The sequence below is a fragment of the Rhinolophus sinicus genome, linkage group LG02 (assembly GCF_036562045.2).
Source record: "Rhinolophus sinicus isolate RSC01 linkage group LG02, ASM3656204v1, whole genome shotgun sequence".
Classification (NCBI taxonomy): domain Eukaryota; kingdom Metazoa; phylum Chordata; class Mammalia; order Chiroptera; family Rhinolophidae; genus Rhinolophus; species Rhinolophus sinicus.
The window spans coordinates 57,441,372-57,461,917 of record NC_133752.1 but is presented as its reverse complement, the minus strand read 5'-3'; the positions used below and the strand labels follow the sequence as shown (position 1 = coordinate 57,461,917).

At 36.0% G+C, this 20,546-nt stretch overlaps 1 pseudogene; it reads right to left on the bottom strand.

Annotated features, from left to right (window-relative positions):
• Positions 1-2,136: 2,136 nt before the first annotated feature.
• Positions 2,137-3,485, bottom strand: LOC109439613 (keratin, type II cytoskeletal 8; annotated as a pseudogene).
• Between the last annotated feature and the right edge of the window lie 17,061 nt (positions 3,486-20,546).

Below are 20,546 nucleotides of genomic sequence, written 5' to 3'. Positions count from 1 at the left end.
TTATTCAAATTTACCGTGTTTTTTTTTTAAAAATATTTTATTTTAGAAAAGTTTGTGATTTACAGAAAAGTTGCAAAGATAGTACAGATAATTCTCATACACTCAACACCCAGATCCCCTGTTATTAACATCTTACATTTGTCACAGTAAATGAGCCAATATTGATATACTATTAACAAAAGTCCATACTTTATTCAGATTTTCTTTGTTTTTACCTAATGCCCCTTTTCTGTTCTAGTATCTCATTCAGGATACTACATCATGTCTGCCTAGGTTCCTCTTGGCTGTGATAGTTTTTCATACTTTCCTTGTTTTGATAAATTTGGTAGTTTTGAATACTGATCACTTTGTAAAATACCCTTCAAATGAGATCTGTCTGATATTTTTTCTAATGATTACACAACGTTTATAAGTTTCTAGGAAAAAGACCACAGAGGTAAAGTGTTGTTTCTTCACATGATATCAAGGGTCCATGCTATCAACATGACTTTATTGTTGGTGTTAACCTTGATCACCTGACTGAGGTAGTGTTTTCAGGCTTCTCCTCTGGAAAGTCATCATTTTTTACCCCCCTTTCCATGTTGTTTTCTTTTGGACAGAAGTTATTAGATATAGTCCACACTTAATGAGTAAGGGGTTATTTCTTTCTTGAGGTAAAAATATCTACATAAATTATTTGGAATTCTACATGGGAGATTTGTCTATTCCCCCCCCCAATTAATTTATATATTCAAATTAATTATTTATTTATATCCGTGTGGACTCATGGGTATTTATTTTCTACTTTGGATTATAATCCAATACTATATTGTGCCATTGCTCAAATTTTTCCAATTTTGGACATTGGAAGCTCTTTCAGTTGGTTCCTGTGTCCCTTTGACATAGTCCCGTCATTGGTATCTGTATTTTTCTTCGTTTTTTTGGTACTTCCTTACTTTCTGTCATTACAAGATGCTCCAGGATCATTCTGTATATTTTCTGCCCTAGCCCTGGAATCAACCATTTCTCCAAGGAGCCTTGCTTTCTTTTATTGGAGAATGGTATTAGATACCAAGACCTGGGTGCTAGGTACAAATTTAGTTTTAGGTACGTAGCAGTTGTGATGTAGTGGAAAGTACACCTGAATTGAATTCAAACTTGGAATGAGGAGAAAAAAGATTCAAAGCCTGGGCCTATCATTTTCTAACTGTGTCATCCTGGCTATATTACTTAGCTTTTCTGCCCCTTAGTTTCCTCCTAATTAATATAGTATATTAGTACCAGCTAATACTTGTAGAACAGGATTTCTCAACCTTGGCCATGTTGACATATATGCCAGATAATTCTTTGTTGTTAGGAGCTGTCCTGTGCATTTGTAGAACATTTAGCAGCATCTCTGGACTCTACCCACTTGATACCAGCCAGTAGCATATGCCAGTAATGATCATCAAAAATGACTCCAGACGTTGCCAAATGTCCCTTGGGAATAAAATTACCCCCCAGTTAAGAACTACTGTAGAATATTCCCTTTGTAGCAGGCACAAAGTACTTCAAATGCATCATTTCTTTAACACTTACACATACATAAATCCGTTAAGATTGATATTAATACACACATGCAGAAAGGGTAAAGGAAAAGGTAAGAAACTAAGTTTCCATAGCTAATTAGATGTGGTGCTGAGGTTTGAGCCCAGAGAGTCTGACTTCAAAACTTATGCTCTGAATAATAATACAACTCCTCTGTGAAAGATATAATAATTCTGCCTTCACCAAGTTATAACGAGAATTAAATGAGATGTCATCTATAAGAGATGTCATCTCATATGGTTCTTAATCTAGAGCAACAATGGTTATGTGATCTTGACAAGTCATGAAGCATTTCTTGTTTTACCTTTCTCATCTGTACACAGGGGCAGTGGAAGCACGAGTATATGTCCTTCAAGCTACGTACCTTCTAGCGCTATTACCTTGGATTAAGTCATTAGGAATTCACAGGCAGAAATGGAATCAGATTTCCAAGCATTATGAAATAAGTGAATGATAAGGAGAGGGAAACAAATATGAATATGGTGTTAAAAGTATTTGTATGATTACATGAAAGAGAAATGTAATCCAGGAAAGATTCCCTTTCTTCTGTTGGAAGAGATCTGAGTATGTTTGTAGGCAGAAGGTAAGAAACTTATAGAAGGAAGAACTAAAGGCAAATACTAGAAGGATTAGTAAGTCGAGCAAGCTTGCTGTGGAGGCAGGAGGAGATTCAAGTATAGATTCCATTGGCATTTACTGAATGCTTTGCATCCCAGACAAGACCAGCTCTCCTTGCCCTCCAGCAGTTTATGGTAGGTGGCAATCTCCACATCTAGGGCCAGCATGATGTTCATGAGCTCCTGGTACTCATGCAGCCACAGGGCCATGTCCACTTGGCGGTACTCAGAGCAGCCCCTCCAGCTCGGTCACCTTGGCCTGAGAATCCTTGAGAGACAGCTCCTCATGCTGCTCAGCATCAGCGATGATGGCCTCCAGGGAAAGCCTCTGCCCTTTGAGGAGGGCATTGATCTCAGCCTGGAATTGGCTGATGGTCCAGTTCATCTCAGAAATCTCTGTCTTCGTGCGATGCAGGTCACCCCCGTGCTTCCCAGCCAACGTCCGTGGTTCCTGGTACTTGATCTGGTACATGGTCTCAGCCTCCGCCCGGCTGTCATCGGCAGTCTCCTGGTACTGGGCCTTCACCTCGGCAATGGAGCCATCCAGGTCCAGGGACAGCACTACAGACGTGTGGGAGATCTGGGGCTGCAGCTCACGAATCTCCTCTTCATACAGCTGCCTATAGAAGTTATTCTCATCTGTCAGCCCTTCTTGGTGAGACTCCACCTCTACCTCTTTGTGTAAGCTCCATCCACATCCTTCTTGATGAGGATAAATTCATTCTCCATCTCTGTGCATTTGTAGATCTCATACGAATCCTTGTACATATTCTTCAAGTCCTCCACCAGCCTCTGCATGTTGCCAAACTGCCTTTAGTCTCAGTTTCTCCTGCCGTGGGAGGTTGTTGATGTCGCTCTCAAACATGTTTTCCATGTTGCTGTGAATTGTCTTCTGCTGCTGCAGGAAGTTCCACTTGGTCTCCAGAATCTTGTTCTTCTGCTTCAGGCTCCACATCTGGTTGATGAAGGAGGCAAACCTGTTGTTGAGGGTCTTGATCTGTTCCTTTTCCTGGGTGCACACAGCCTGGATGTTGGGGTTCACCTCCAGCTTCAGGGGACTCAGCTGGCTCTAGTTCACCTGAACAGCTGTAATGCTCCCCACACCCCCAGCCCGGGTCAGATTCATATTGATGCCCAGGCCAGCCCGGTAGCCGCCGCCCACCTGGGAAAAGGTCAAGGAGATGATGCTGATGCTGATAGCACTCGAGTAGGAGCATCTGCTGAAGGCCTGGGGCCAGACGTGGACACCTTGTAGGTCTTCTGGGTCCCCCTTGTCAACACAGTGGAGGCCAAACCAGACATAGCAAAGCCTTGTATTTTTATATACAAGGTGCTCCTGCAAACAAACAACACTGTAGTAGAAAAATTGTCAAAGACCTGATTAAAAGAAAAAATATAAATGATTAATAAGCATGTGAAATTAAAAGTGAAATTTTAATGAATCCAAAACGCAAAATGCAAACAATAAGATATTTTTATCTCATACATTATTATGGATAGGTTAAAATGTAATGCAAACTTGTACGTATGAGGTAAAAATATAATGCAAAAACTGAAAGTGCAAATTTATACTTTTCTGTTAAACAATTTGATATGGTATCATTTAGCTATTGCTGCATAGCAAACATCTTTAACATTCCAGTGACATACAAAAATAAGCATTTATTTCTCACTTACAGGTTTCTGGGACAGCAGGAATGACTCTACTTCATTCTGAAATTTCTGTTGGGGTGATCTCCTCTATACGTATCTCATCCTTCTCCTGAAACCAGTGGGCTAACTAGAGCAAGTTTTTCTCATGGTGATGGCAGAGGTACACAAGGACAAGTGGAAATGCCCTGGATTCCTTTGGACTCAGGCTTGGACCTGGCACATACCAAAAGCCAAAGAGAATCATAAGGTGAAACTCTGAGTTAAAGAGCAGGGAAGCATGCTATATCCAAAATGAAACCACCTCAGGGCATAGATTCAATGGAAGAGGAAGAATTGGGCCAAGCATTTCATCTCCCACAGGTACTCTTCTGGAAAACATAAATAGAAGTCCAGAAGTCTCAAACTGTCCACCCAAATGCCAAATCTTCTTGCCCCTGTATGTTGTTACCTTTTTTTTTTTTTTTTTTTCTTTTGGCTGTTGTGTTTTGAATGCCCTTATACAAAGCATGCATTCTCTAATGTCAATCACAGGCTCTACGACTCCATATTGTCTTATATATACCTGCTTGTTAGGGACTTGACTTGTTCCTGCAACCATTTGAGCTTGACTTCCTTGGTTTATTATTACACTATTCCACCACTGTTTCTAATTGTGACAAACTGTAAATTCATCAAAGGTCCAAATATAAGAAATAGAAAAATGTAGGTCCAGATATAACACACAATATTACACAACCAATTTTTTTTAAAAAAATTATATTTAATAACATCTGGAAATCTTTCAATGGAGTACTGGAAAAAAATCAGGATTTATAGTTATATAATTGTTTTAAATTTTATAAATAAAATAATGTATAGATACATTATATACATTTATGAAAAAGAGACTGGTAAGAAATATATCAAATATTCTCTGAATGTTAAGATTACCAAAAATTACTGTTCTCTTCTTTGTATCATTCCATACCGTTATAATTCCATACAATGGAAATCATTACTTTTATAATCCAAAAAACAAATATAGAAAACAAACTGCTCTCTTGACAACAAATCTAGATAGGACATTTAAATATTAATCATATACTACTAGGATTTAAAAGTAATTTCACATAGTACCATCCCTTTCAATTTGCAACTTGGAAACTGAATATAATGGTTCCATACTTAATTAATATGCAATACTCACTCCTCCCTCTGCATGATATAGTCCCTCATTTATCAATGTGTTTTCTTGTTAGAATAAATTATACATGATTTTGAGAGCAGTGATGGCTTTACTACATTTCTCACATCACCTAGTGCAATGCCTTACACATAATAATAACACTCTAAATGCATTGTCTCATTGAATTGTTACCACAGTTTTACAAGTTACATAATGTCATTCCCACTTGGGCCTCATTTTATAGATGAGGAAGATTAGACTTTGAGAGACTAACTAACTTGCCCAGATTGCACACAGAATAAGTAGCAAAGTCAGGATTTGAGCCCAAGCAGTTTGGTTCTAGAGCTGCTATGAACAAAGAAAAGAACATAAATGTGCTGGTTCTGGGTCAGCATCCATCAGATTCAATTATTCTCATTATCTTCTGTCCTCTACCTCCCAAAAGGTCTGATTCCTGCAGCTTATGTTTCTCAAACTCCCTTATCAACTAGCCTTCTTGGGTTTGGCCAGTGAAAGTCACTAGTGGGATATTGGAAGATGGGAGGAAGGGAGAGAGCAGGTAATTTATTCCCTCTTTCTGCCTGGGGCAGCATTTCCACTCAGGTCTCTAGCTCCCACTAGGCAGATCCACCATGGGTCCAGTTTCTCTTGTGTGGCCCTGGCTCCCCCAGACCTTCTTCTTTTCCCCTCCAGTCAGAAGTTCCAATAACATGTTGTTAATCTCTACCTCACTGACCTCTGTCTCGCTTCTCCAGCCTCCCTAATCTGTTTAACCAATTCCATGGATTATATTCCCTGTTTCAACATTGACATCTTCCACAAAATATCTCCTCAGTTAAAATTTTCCAAAAAGAATGCCTGCTGGTTTTATCCAAACTTTATAGAGCCTAGGAATTTCTCAACACAATGCTTCTCACGGATATTTATAAAGAAAACGTTTATATTTATATTCCAAAACTACAGACCACTTTAAACCAAAAAAAATCCTTTAGTATGAGAAAGCCTTGTGTTACATCCTGAATACAAATGGCAGCACATCAAAATCACTTGCAAGACATTTTAAAAAGCACAATCAAGGACAACCATTTTAAAAAGAACCAACCAAGGACAATCACTGTGTCACTCTTGGAACCTTGACCTTATAGGTTTGTTTGTTTGGAACTGATCATGACCAACCTACAAAGACAGGCAATTTTTTTGTGTATTGCTATAATTCCAGCTTTTAAACAATGTCTGGCATATAGTAGGTGCTCATTAAATATTTTGTTAAATTAATATTAAGTGATTTAGTTGTCTTATCTATAAATTTGAGAGGACTATCACCACAATACTTCTGACTGAAATTCAAACAAATCAATTAACCACTTTTTGATACTTTTTAAAATCAACAGTTAAAACTTTATAGACTATTTTCTGATGAAGAGGGAAAACCATAGAGACTTGTGGAAGAATTCATCTCTGGCCAACAATGGTCAGAACATGTACTAATTTAGAAAGTTGTCCAGAAAACCGAAGGATCTTCAGAGGTCCAGACAAAAGGAATCTTTCTAAAACCTTTAAAGAAAAAGCAGGGGAGAGAGCTGAGTCACTGAGAGTCAGAATTTCTCCCCTACCCACCCTAGCACAAGGGTCAGGAGAGTTTTTTGAGAAACAATCAAGTTTTGGCAAAGGTAATGTGTGGCTTTGGATAATCACTTAATCTCCATTTCATCATGTGTAAAATGTGGGTAATAATATCCACCCCAATCTATATCACAGGAATTGGAAAAGATTATGCTATCTAAAAATATATTTTATATAAAAATAGTCTACATGAAAGATAGCATTTTATGAACTGTGGAGTTCCCTACTATTATCAGAGTGGAAGAAGCTATATAATAAAAATATTTTAAAAAGAAGAAAACATATTGTAAACACCTAGTTTATAAACACCTCAATGACTTTTAACCATAGTGTGGCCTACTATAATGAAATATATTCAAGTATTTTCAAGCCAAAAGCCCTCTCTAAAAACCTATACACACTGATTAAAAAAAAACTGAAAATTTTCACCAGTCCATATTCTTTTAAATAGTGATTCACATGTCAAAAACAACAATTTAAAAAATACTCATTCTATTTTATGTTTTGTATTTCATACTAGGAATTAACACAGACTGGATGATTACTGACAATCAATGGAGAAGCGGGAACTGAGGAATCCCTGAGTTGTAATCTTTGTAATGTTTAAACAACCAGATGAAAAACAGATCATGCAGAAAAAAACTGAAAGCCAAAATCTGAGGCACAGATTGCAAATGATTTACCCCCAAAAAACGTAAGCAAATCAGCTGCAAAACCTTTGTTGCCTTTTTTCTACCCACCAGGCATCGTTCTTTCCCTGTGCCAGAGGGCTGCATCAGGAAAATGCTCCTGAATTGGTTTCATCTGTGTTTATCATACATGATATTTTTAAAACAGTATTCTAAGTGACCTTTTTGTTTCCTCACTACTGATTTGATATGGTTTGTTTCTCAATCCTAGCTATGAGCTTAGTCCAGGAGAGGTTGTGCCTTCCAGTCCAACAGTCTGAGGTTCAGGTAGTGACACTGTGGAGTTCTAGCTGTGAGGTCTACGGGAGGTACTTTTGTATTGAGCAAGTGTAGACCCTGGATATTCCAAGAAAAGGTCGGCATTGTCCTTTCGGAGTTCTCTTTTCTCACGGTAGCCTGGCAACCAAACTGCGTCTCTTTGATGGAGGGCGTTCCTACTAGAAAACAGCTTTATGAAAAGTGTCAGGGTCATCTTTAGAAACCCAAAGAAAACAAAACAACCCCCCCGCCCCGCCAAAAAAAAAAAGCTACCACCAAGAAGGCAAAGAAAAAAAAGAAACCTGCACAACTCAATTATTCAGCCTCACACAACTGAGCCTGTCAGGTCTTGGTAACAACAGTCACTTGAATTTAATTAAGTTTGTCCATGTAGCCTGTGAACCGCTCTGCCAGACCTGCTGGAATAGGATGAAAAGCCTGAAGGCAGACCCCGTGAGGCCTTTGTTGATAAGGAAGGGCACAGCATTCTGAAGTTAGGTAAATTCCCATCCCCTTGCAAATAAAATCTCCTGGGGAATAACCATTATGTTTTTGTTTTGTTTTGTTTTGTTTTGTTTTGTTTTTAAGATTTTATTGGGGAAGAGGACTTTATTGGGGAACAGTGTCTACTTCCAGGGCTTGTTTTTTTCCAAGTCAAGTTGTTGTCCTTTCAGTCTTAGTTGTGGAGGATGCAGCTCAGCTTCAAGTTGTTGTCCTTTCAGTCTTAGTTGTGGGGGGCGCAGCTCAGCTCCGTTTTGAAGGGAGCATTAGAAGTCGGGTGGCTTGAGGGTAAAGACAGAGGAGAACTTTTCCCACTAGCAGTATGTCCACCCCTTCTGGTGGCCTGGTGCTGAAGTGTAAAATGTCTGGCATTTGGAACTTTGAAGTCAAACAATTAGATTCAAATGCCAGTTCTGCCACTTATGAGCTCTGTTACTTTGGGGAAACTGACTAAACTCTCTGAGTCTCAGTTTCTTCATTTGTAAAGTAAGAAAGTCAAAACTACCTGGAAGATTAGTCAAGAGAAAAGGAGGTAATACTGGTAAGATACCTGACAGTAGTGGCTCTCAATGACGCTTCTCATTTCTCTGCTTACATCCTCTAAAGTCTAGTCCCATTCATTACAACATAATTTCCAAACTTGGTAACATGATACAGAAACTTCAAAATATAATGCTAGTAACAAGCCCGTTGTTCCCAGTGCCTCACAGAACTACCTGCCTTCTCCCATGCTCCTTTTCTCCTGACCGTACCTGTGCACGAGCTTTCCCTCTTGACTGAAATATCCTTTCTAGTCTTCTTCTAGATCCTATTCTGGTATCCCCAGCAACTTTTGTCTTAACTCTCCTAGGCAGTTAATCCATGCCAGGCCTGGGGTTCTCACAGCACTCGTACTTTTCTCAAAGAATTTTATCCATTAAATTGACCTGCTTTGAGTTTCTACCCAAACAAACCATAATCTTCTTATGGGCATGATTGGGTAGCATTTATTTTATGTTTAATAGAGTGTTCAATAAATATATAATGGATGAATGGTCATTTACAGAAAATCATTATTTGAGTCATTTTAAAATTTACATTTAAAACTTTCTAGAAGGGAATGCTTATTATTTTTTGGCAGCTCTCTAAATTACCACGGAATACCTATATAGAAATCAGTAGACTTAAAATTTGAAACATGATGAAGGGTACTGGAATAAGAATAAAAAGTTAGAAAGCGAACGACTAAGAATTTCTGAATGTATAGCAGCCTGACCAGAGTATGCTGGAAATGCTTTCCTAAGGTAAACCCAATGCAGAAACAAGATATGGTAATTATTAGAAAATTTAGCTATTTAAATATTTGCTAGCAGTTTCATTTCATTAAAATTAAATTATTATTTTAATTTTATTTTTATTAACTTGATTTAAACTACTTTGATTTGATTGAAAATAATCTAATGGAAATTATTTTTATTGATTTTAATTTAGCAAGTTATTTTCTTTATGAAAAGTACATTCCACTGCTGAAAGAAGACAATTGGAATCATCAATTTATAAAATTTTAGAATTCAGAAGTACTTTAGATGTTAGCTAGTCCTCCATCTTATCTTTTATATGCGAGAAAATTAAGACCCAGAAATGTTAAGAAACTTGCCCAAGACTTGCTACTAGTCAGAGCCAGACTCGAACTGAGTTCTTTTGTTGCCCCATTTAGATCTCTCTTTTTCCAGCACGCCACTGAAAGGAAAAACCAGCTGGTGCTACAGAAATTGTGGGAACCTTGGAAGAACGTAGATTTTGCCATTGTGGACGTCTTCCATATGAACGCACCCTACTTAGACCTAAGCCTCTGGGAAGTTCAGAATAAAGAGAATCCTATTCCTTCACAGCTGACTGGAAAAACAGATTTTCATTATTATGATTCTTTATATTATTATTAATTTTACTATCTGGCTAGCACTTAGAATTAAATCTTGACTTCTTATCATGGCCTTTATGACCTCTGCTTTTTTTTTTTTTCACTAGAGTATCCTCTAATTATACAAAGTGTGGTCCATGCACCAATGCCAATTTGCAAAATGAGAGTAAAAAATGTGTATGTGGTGAACACACAATTTGATATATAGATGATGTATTACAGAATTGTACACCTGAAATCTATGTAACTTTACTATCAATTGTCACCCCAATAAACTTTAATTTAAAAAAGGAAAGAAATGTGTATGGCATTTTGACATCACCACAACATTCACACATGTGATTGGCAGGCACAACTTATTGAACAGGGTGTATTAATTGCCTATATGCACACATTCAATGAATGTGCAACTGTGTTTGTAATTTTTATGTTATGTTTGTTCTGATATCACTTATTAAAATATGATTTTATACTTCTGGATCTAATTAAGAAATATATTTTGCATATGCTTTTCTTTATTTTGTTTTTTATGGTAATTTTCATTGTATTTTATTAAAATATTGGGCATTAGAAAAATTGTCTTTCACTGCATGTAGTTTGAAAACCACTGTTCTAGAAATCTGCCCCCATTCATGCTCCTCCAGCCCTACTGTTTGTTTCTTACCCTTCTGTTGCCCCCATCTTTTCCAGCACGGAAGCTCTCTCTGCCTTTGCACTTATAACTCCTTCCTTGAATGCCCTGCCCACATGTCTTCTCCTGGCCAGCTCCTCCTTTCACTCCAATCTCAGTCTAAATGTTAGCAACTCAGGGCGACCGGTAAATCTCCCTCATCCTTCACGCTAAGCAGCAGGCCCCTATCTAATGGCCCTTCATATTTTCCCAACTAATTTTTTGCCTAGCTCTTACCATTATTTAAACTTCCTTTGCTTCTTTGTTCCTTTACTTGTTTATCATCTACAGGGATTTTGTCTAGCTCATTATGATCTCCTCGATTCCTAGGAAACTACCCTCCTTGTATTGTCACTGCACCAATATTTGTGGGATGTTGCAGAAGGAAGCCCCCTATGTTGTTTCAGGCCCATTACAAAAATTATATCATTCTCATCCTTGACACAGGCCTATAAGGTAGTTATTATTATCCCCATTAACAGTTGAGGAATCTAACATTCAGAGAAATTAAGAACCTTGTCTAAGATTATATGGTCATGGCAGCATTCATGATTCCTAAGCTTTCCACAGTGGTAGGTAAAAAAACAAAAAACAAAAAACCCTCTTTCAAACCTTGGTATCAGTAATCAATTATCAACATTAAAGCCAACAAGAGGTATTATTCAAATAGTCTGAGATATTTTCTGCTTCTGATTATAGACAGGAGAGAGGTGTGGGGCTCATTTTAAACTGAAAACACAAGAATGATTGCTTCTATAAATGAGTGCTCCTCAAATGATCTCATTAGGTTTGCCAAATTTAGCAAATAAAAATATAGAATCCGCAGGCACATTTGAGTTTCAGGTAAACAATAAGTTGTTGTTGTTGTTGTTTTTTTTTTTTTTTTTTTTTTTTAGTATATGAGACATACTTATACTAAAACAGTATTCATTGTTTACCTGAAATTCAAATTTAACTGGGTATCCTTTATTTTGTCTGGCAACCCTTATTCAGAAGTAAAATCAATAGTGTTAGTCACAAAAATCAGGGGCTATTCTATGAGTGGGCACACGTTTAAATACAGCTAAGTTAGGGTTGCAGAAATATGCAAATTTCTTCCAAAAAAGTATTATAGAAAGTTTCTCAACACACCTCTGAACAATGCCATTCCTAACTGGGCTCACACCACCAGACAGATATGGGTGGGATTATGTGCCAGAAAAGAAACAAGTGTTTGTTTCAATGTGACAGATATAAAAGGAGTTAGGATAATTTATCATTTAAAATGAAACAACTAAAAAGTGATTTGCTAATGGTAAACAAATATGTGAGAATGATTATCGGCGGCTTTGAATTTCCACTGAGGTCAGAATAAGAAGTACTTGACTACAGCTAGAGCATGAGGCATTTAATTTGTTTTGGATGCAGTACTTCAGAACTTCCTGAGAGTAAAGTTTCTAAAAGTTTGTGTGTGGCATCCTTTGATAAAAAACACTCGATCTGGCTTCAGTCAGTTCCTTTGACAAGCCAGGACTGGTTTCAGCTGAAGGCCAAAGTCGCTACATCGGGGGTGTAAAATGAAGACAGACTGATTTGGATCTCATAGATGTCAAGGAATAAAAATGTCGCCGTAATCAATATCAGGCCACAAGAGTTTATTATAGACGTTCCTCAACTGGGCATGAACACTGGTGTATCAGGTTGTTACTAGGGCCCATAATGAACTGTTTTGGGGAAATATTGCATAGCATAACTCAGGCTAAGAGTCACAACACACATTCACATATCACAGAGTGGAAAAATCCTGATTGTTTTTATCTGAATTTTGCCAACTTTACAAAACCAAGGAAAAGCCTCTCCTCCCCACCTTTTCAAGAAACAGTTTACAGGTCACAGAAGAGTGGTATTTTGTTTCATATGATGTTTTGGAACTTCTGTGTGTCTGAATTCTATATGCAGGATTGACTGTAGCTCCTGCTTCATCCTCTGAAAAAGCACCTGACAGCAACACCCACCAGAAGTCAGTCCTGTTGAACCATCTGTCATGTGAATTGACGTGCGGGGTCTCTGGACTGGCCAATGCTCTCCGAACCACGGATGCTACAGAACGCTAACTATTAACATGTGAGTCAGTCCCAGAACCACTGAGCTGCCTTAGCCACCAAAGCCTATATGGCTGTCCTCTAGGAATCTAAAATAGCAATACAGATGACCCTCTGGTGCATCTAGAAACAATCATCACCTCAAGCAAAGGCTGAGCCCAGTTTAGATGGTTTCTAACTCTGAAATAAAAGGAAATTCCAGCTCACCACTAATGCCTTTCTTAAATGGGTTTACCTTATTTTCCAACAATCCCTTAAGTGCTGTTGGTTTCCTTCCTGTGTTTTCTCTTCTCAAAAGCACTTAACAGGTAGTAAGACACAAAGAAACTCTCTATAAATAAAGATCTACCATCCCTCTGAGCACCTAACTGCCCATATGCGAAAGAGAAGACAATGAGAGGTTGTGTTCAACTGTTGTATAAGTCCATTACGAGAAAGCATACGTTTTTCATTACTCTGTGAATCTTCATTTACTCTCTAGACTAGGTTATAGCATTTTAAGTGTCTGTTCTATCAAAACTCCGTGCACTTTTTAGAAATTAATGCCAGTGTATTCTGTTTAACTGTAAGCTCCTTGTGGGCACAGATCACATTTCTTATTTACTGATATCTCCTCAATACTTATCCCAGTATGTAACACATAATAAGCAATCAATATATTAAATTTAATTCAGTTTCTTCACATTATCTCCAGCTTGATGCCTGATAAGGTAAATAGATTCATGAATATACTTTGCTTTTTATTAAAAAAAAAAAATCAATGCTAAAAATATATATTGGTAATCTGGAAAAGATACATAAAATAAGTGGGAAAAATTAGCCCAACATACATACTCACAAATGGGGTTCATATGGCCAATGCTAGGCCAGTCATGAAACACTACTTTTGGGCTTGGAGTGCATACGAGTAATCCTACCTCAGTCAACCCTCCAACCTTATTTCTCACTGCTGACTATTAAGAACTTTGTGTTAAAGTCAGGCTGACTACCCCAATCCTCATCTCTCTCTCTCTCTCTCTCTCTCTCTCTCTCTCTCTCTCTCTCTCTCTCTCTCACACTCCCAGACACACGGGAAGTTATTTCTGTTTCTGTACTTTAATTCAAGTGCTTCCATTGTCTAGACTTCTCTCCCTTTTCTTGCCAATATATACTTAGAGAACATATCCTTGCAGGGCCTTCTCAAGGTTTCCCCTGAAAGTCCCAGATCTCAGTGGTCTTTATTTCCTTTATTTTAATTTTAATCCCCATAGTACAATTATCACCTTGTATACCATCTTGCCCTCTTATTTCCCACACTGAATTTATTATGTCAATATAATTTTATGTAATGTCATCTCATTGACAAGTTGTTTATATGAGTGTGTGTGTGTGCTTGCGTGTGTGTGTGTATGATGTGTATATACTTACTTTAGTATGTGGAAATATGAAATATTTCACAGTTCTATTATGAAATTGCTTCTGTCTCCTACTAATGAGTGATTATACAAAATTTGTCATTTGGTGCCCTCTTGACTTTTAAAAAAATAATCCATAAAGTGGGATTTCTAAATGCTTTATCATCAGGAGATTGAAAATAATGTATTATGTAAGAGGTACTCAGGGTAATATTTCACTTATGTTGTCAAACTTAATTCTTAAAACACACTATGAAGTATATTAATTAGCATACTTGCTTTTATGGATATGGAAATTGAGGCTTAGATACATTAAGTAACATATTCAGGGATATATATATATATATATATATATATATATATATATATATATATTGACAGTGAACAGTGAAAGAGAGATCCAGAGAGACACAGAGAGAGAGAGAAATAGAGTGAGGGGAGACAAACAGAAGGACAGAGAGACAAGTCAGAATTTGAATTGATGTCTGACCTTTTTGAATCTATGACACATATTAACTTATCCATTTTTCCTAAGTCTATTGAGACTTATAATTACTGTGTGGACATTAGTGTTCTATTCTATAGTATTAGCCTAAAATGTCATTTAGTCTGCCTATACATTTATACTTTGAAAAACTACTCAAACGTTGGGTCATAACTAAAATTATTAGCTGGTATAAGCAAGTTTTATAGTAAAATAGATAAATTTTATACTTAAATTTTCCTTAAATGTGGATAATTATAGCACCTAACTCATATTGGGTTATTGTAGAAGTAAATAAGCTAATACATATGAAATGTAGGGCATATCATGAGAAGTACTAACCAAATATTAGCTGTTGTTACTATTATTATATTGTCATTATTACTGTCAATCCATTATCAACAAAACTGATTTTTTATTTTAAACAATAAATTGTGTTCGATTCTCCACATTTACCATTCTGGATCAGAATCTGAGCTATCAGCAACTCCTTTTTGTAGGTTTCCTAATGAATTTAACTACATATATCTTAGTATGTGAGGAAAGAGATACTTGGAAGGCAAACTCCAAGTCGTGTCCCCTTTTTCTCACTTCTGCTCTGCCTAGGAAAGCTCTAATGAGGACAAGCAGAGAGTGCTTCTGGCACTCTCAAAACAGTTAAGCTGAAGGGACCAGAATTAGGGACAGGACCTCAGGTACAACCAAGGTTCCACCAATTTCATTTCTACTATTTCGTTCCATGTAAAAGCTTTACATTTTTGGAAACAAATCTAAATTTTTATTCCCCTTTCTCTGCTGCTGCTGGTGGTAATGATACTGCATTTGCTTCCTATGGTGTTTTTTTCTAAGAAGGAAGTACTATACAGGTGTGAAAAAGTACATCATCATTAAATCAATGAGTTTCACTGAACAATTCTAAAATAGAATGGTAGAGAAATCCTAAAGACTTAAGATGTTAAGACTCTCTCCTCTACAAACTGCTTCAATAAAACATTTGTAACTGTTAATGACCGATTAATTATGTCTTTAATGATCCTTGGTGGAGAGCAGTACAATATATATATGACAGCTGATGATTAGAGATATCTGTCAAATATGTGTTTTAATATTAAAAGATTTTGGGGGATCAGAAAGACAGGAAAAACATTTAGTAGTGGTTTGGAATTTGTCTTCCCTGGATTATGTATGTATGTATGTATGTATGTATGTATGTATGTATGAATACAGTATGCATGTATTTTAAATAATTCCTATAGCTGATACTCTATGTTTAATTTTCTAGATCTAAATGAAAGACTAAATATATGTTGTATTTTATGAAACACCCATACAAGCTATGAGAATGATCATTTCTGGTCCAAAAGCCAATTGAACTGTAGATTTATTAAATATAATGAAACAAAATTTTTAGTAAACAAATAAAAGCAAGGTTTAAAGTCCACTGTATCATTTTATTCCCCTTTCAAAACTAAACTCTGGCTGCAGATGTTTCAGTGCTAGTCTGAAGCTATTTTCTCTAATCTCCTATGGTTCCCAGCACATATTGCCATGTTTCCCAGAGGGAAAGCTCTTGCCCCAAATGCCTAAGCACTGTAGTGAAATCTCCAAGATACCTGGTTGTGGCCACTGGTGAGCAGGAGACAGACTCAAGAAAGCCCCTGGGTAGTTGTATTTTTCCTTTTCACTATGAGGTAAATTTGCTAGAAGTCTTTAACAAAGAGAACAGTACTTGATTCATCTTATTCATGTTTAGTTTTTTTGTGTGGGTCTCCTCCCTCCTACAGTAGGATGACATCTTAAGCCACTAGATTTAATATCTCAGGCCACTCTGATTTTCTCAGTGTCTGCTGAGCTTTTCTAGCAAATCATCACCCAAGACTTAATTTTGAACAATAAAGGCCTGAGATATGAGTGACTCCATGTGCTGTTAATCTATTCCTTTTTAGAGAACAAGCTTCATAATAGTGTAAGATATTTTACTATTCTCTTTACAGTGACCAAATATAACTTACTTAGAGGCACTTACTCCATATACATTCCATAATATACTTACAATAAATTACATTATAGAAAAAAATATTTTTTTCTGAAAATCAAATTATGATCCTTTTAGTGTAACACTAAATAAACTATGTACATGAATTCAAGAAAACAACCAAACAACCAAAAGGTATGCCAGTAAAGTTGCAAAATTGTAGTAAGCAAAAGGCAAATAAATTTGATTACAAAACATCAAGTATACAACTAAATTACATTCATTAATTTCATTTTACGTAAAATTTGGACACTACTATATATAATGTTATTGTAAGTGAAATATTATGGGAAGAAGTAAATAAAACACATCATAGAATAATTAAAGAAAATCACAATAAAATCTAAGTCACATGACTAAAAGGAAAAGCAATGGAAAATGCTGGTGTTTGTAACTTCAATAACATGATTACAAAAAGAGAAAAGGAAAAAAGTACTGATAGTGAATTAGAAAAATTAAATGTATGGGTGAACAGCCAAAAATATATATTTAAATATCTTTAAGAAGGTTATCAAATGTCAAGATTATAATTTATAGCTTCAATATTAAAAACATAATAAAATAAAAATGTGCAAGTCAGAAAAAATCCAGAGACCCAGAACATGAAACAAATTAATCTAGGCCTGGAAGTAATCAGCGTGTAGGTAAATTATAATTTAAAATCCAGTTCAATTCAGTATGTTGGCAGTCTTCTGATACCTCCTAAAGTTGAAAGCACTGTGACAGATACACATAAAAGAAAAGAAAGGGATTTTAGAATGATTTGTTGAATCAATATACTACTACAGCGTTGCTTAGATTATGATCCCTAGTCCTTGTGTAGCAAATTCACCTAGGGTGCTTGTTAGAAATGTAAAATTTATAGTCTTATCTACCTTATAGAAGCAGAATAGATATGTAGGTAAAGAATAAGCAAATTTATTAAGCATACAAAAATATTCTTACGTACACCAAAGTCTGTATATCTTCTAGGACTTTATTTAACTGTACAGGCAGAAGCAGTTCTGCAGCGTAGTAGATGAAAGGAGATCACAGATAAAGTTAGTCATTTACAGACAAATTCCCATAATAATTCAAGATACAAAAAATTTTCCCTGGCAGTTGGTAAAATATTTGTTCTAATTTTCAGATTTATAAGGTAGAGATTAGATTGCTATAAGCTCAAGAAGAAAAGTTGAAAAAAATAAATTCGTATCTTTGTTAAAAGTCATAAGAAAACATTTTAAGTTATTTTCTAATAAAACATCTTAACTGATTGTAGCAAACCAATTTTCCATTTACTCCCAACTCCATAATAAAAGATTCATCATGAAAAAATATTGCTAAAAGATGTTCTGCCTTTTTGACAAAATGAACAAATGAAAGGTCTTTGTTATATGATAAGCTTGTTGGAAAATGAAAGACCAGCTGAGGGAAAAGCTTAGAAATCCAAGATGACTATCCAGGGTGAATAAAAAGAAGTGTTCTACTTAATCTTCAGAGGAAAGCCAAGGCTAGATTAAGAGTGATGACTAAAAGCAGTTAAAAAAATGCACACTGCCACATCAATAATATGGCTATTTCCTAAAATATCCTCCCACAATGAAACATGAAGATGTTGGGTAAATACGACAAAAATAATATTAAGTGAGTTTCTGACTCATAAGAAGGTAAAAGCAAAAAAAAAAAAAAATCATCAAAGATCAAACCAAACCAAACCAACCAAACAACTGAAAAACATTGAATGAATTATAATCTGAAGCCAGGATATTAAGCAAAAGTGAAAAACAAGGCTAGCCTCGGGATAAATTACAATACCAGGCACATATGTCATTGGGAATCAATGGCTGCACATGGAAGACCAGTAAACAAAGCCCAGGGCCTGCCCAAAATAGGGTAAATGAACTGGAACACTTGCACAAAGCTAGCACAACCAAATAGGTTATTCCTTCTGTGAAAATACTGACTGAGAAAAATTGGCCTACCAGGTCAGGGAACTAAAAAGAAATCTATTTATCTTTGGGACTCCGGGTGCAAAAAACTAACAGTAATAATAATAGTCTGCTCTGAGAATTAAAAATTACAAAACTACTTTCATACATGTCTAGGATTCAAATTTGCATTTCTTATGTGTTCATAGATAATTTGAGAAATTAAATGTATCAGGTCCGAGATTGAAAGAAACCACCTGGCAATGTTTGAAAAGACAATGCCTGAGAATTTCCAGAATTATTGGAAAATACAAATCTGGTTACAAGAAACAGAGGATAAGCTGCACGAAAGTATAAAAACCAGATCCACACCTAAAACATCATAGTGAAATTGCAGAACACCAAAGACAAAGAAAAGTTCTTAAGATCGGCTAGAGAGAAAAGCCAAATTACCTACAAAGGTACGGCTGACACATCCTAAAATGCCCCCTGATGGGTCACACCTTTGTATAATCTCCTCCCTTGTGTTTCGGCTGAACTGTGACTTGCTTCTAGCAAAATACGACAAAACTGATGAGATAGTCACTCTCTTGATGAGATTCCATTATATAAATCCTGTTTTTGCAGATTGGAGAGAGAGACTCTCCCTCCCTGGCTTTGAAGAAGTAAACTGTCATGCATGGCTGGACCTCTGAAAGACCCACATGGCAAGTGACTGCAATGGCTTATAGAAGCTAAGAGCAGCCTCTGGCTGATAGCAAGGAGGTGGAAGACATCAGTCCTACAACTACAAGGAACTGAATTTTGTTACATAACGACACAAAGTTCAAAAAGGACCTTAAGTTCCACAAAGGAATGCAGCCCAGTTGACACCTTGATTGTAGCCTTGAGAGATGCTAAACAGAGACCCAGTTAAGCCACACTAGGATTTCTGACCCACAGAAATTGTGAGATAAGAAATGTATGTATTTTTAAAGCCACTAGTTGATATTAACTTGTTACATAGCAGTACATGTTTTGACACCAGGAGAGAAATTCAAACCCACACAGATATATGTCCACAATCTATGGGACATTGCTAAAGCAGTCCTCCAAAGAAATTCATAGCATTAAATACATATACCAATAAAATGAAAACAAATAAATAAAACACACAATTCAAAAATAATAGAAAAAGACAAACAAAGCAAAGTAAAACAAATGGAAGAAATTACTAAAGATAATTGAGTTAAAAAAAAAGAATATAGAAAGTTGATTCTTGAAAAACACCAGATAGACAAACTAGTAGCTGAGAAAGGGAGATAGAGTGATCAATATACAAAATAAGAAATATAAAGGGGAAACTACTCATTAAAACAAAAGGATTTTAAAAATATTTTGCAATTCTATTGCATAACTATATGCAAACTAATTTTTAAAACCAGATGAAATATATAGTTTGTTAAGAAGACATAATTTATAAATCTAGATTCAATAAAGGTACAAAGTTTCAACAGTCCAGTTTTCATAGAAGAAATAAAAGTTGTCAAAGAGTCACCAGCACAAATAGTATGAAAGAGGAATTTACAAAACCTTAAAGACCAAATTATCTTAAAGCTACTTAAATTACTCCAGGGCATTGATAAAGAAGTATAACTTTCCTTTTTTTTTTTCATGAGGTGAGTTTAATATTGATATAACATACACGCATGCACGTGCGCACACACACACACACAACTAGAGACCAATCACATTTCTAAATATAGACATGAAATCTTAAATAAAATATTAGCAAACAGAATCCAATATTATATCAAGATCAAGTGGTTACTTCAACATTAGGAAATTCATTATTAAAATGTATCATACTAATAGATCTAAGGAAAAGTTTGTATGATCATGTTCATATATTCCAGAAAGGCAGCTTATTTCATACGTTACAATCAAAGGAAGAGATATAAGGAGGGTTACATGAAATGCATTGGTAATAGATTAAGGGGGTGGGAGAAAGCCAAGTGGGG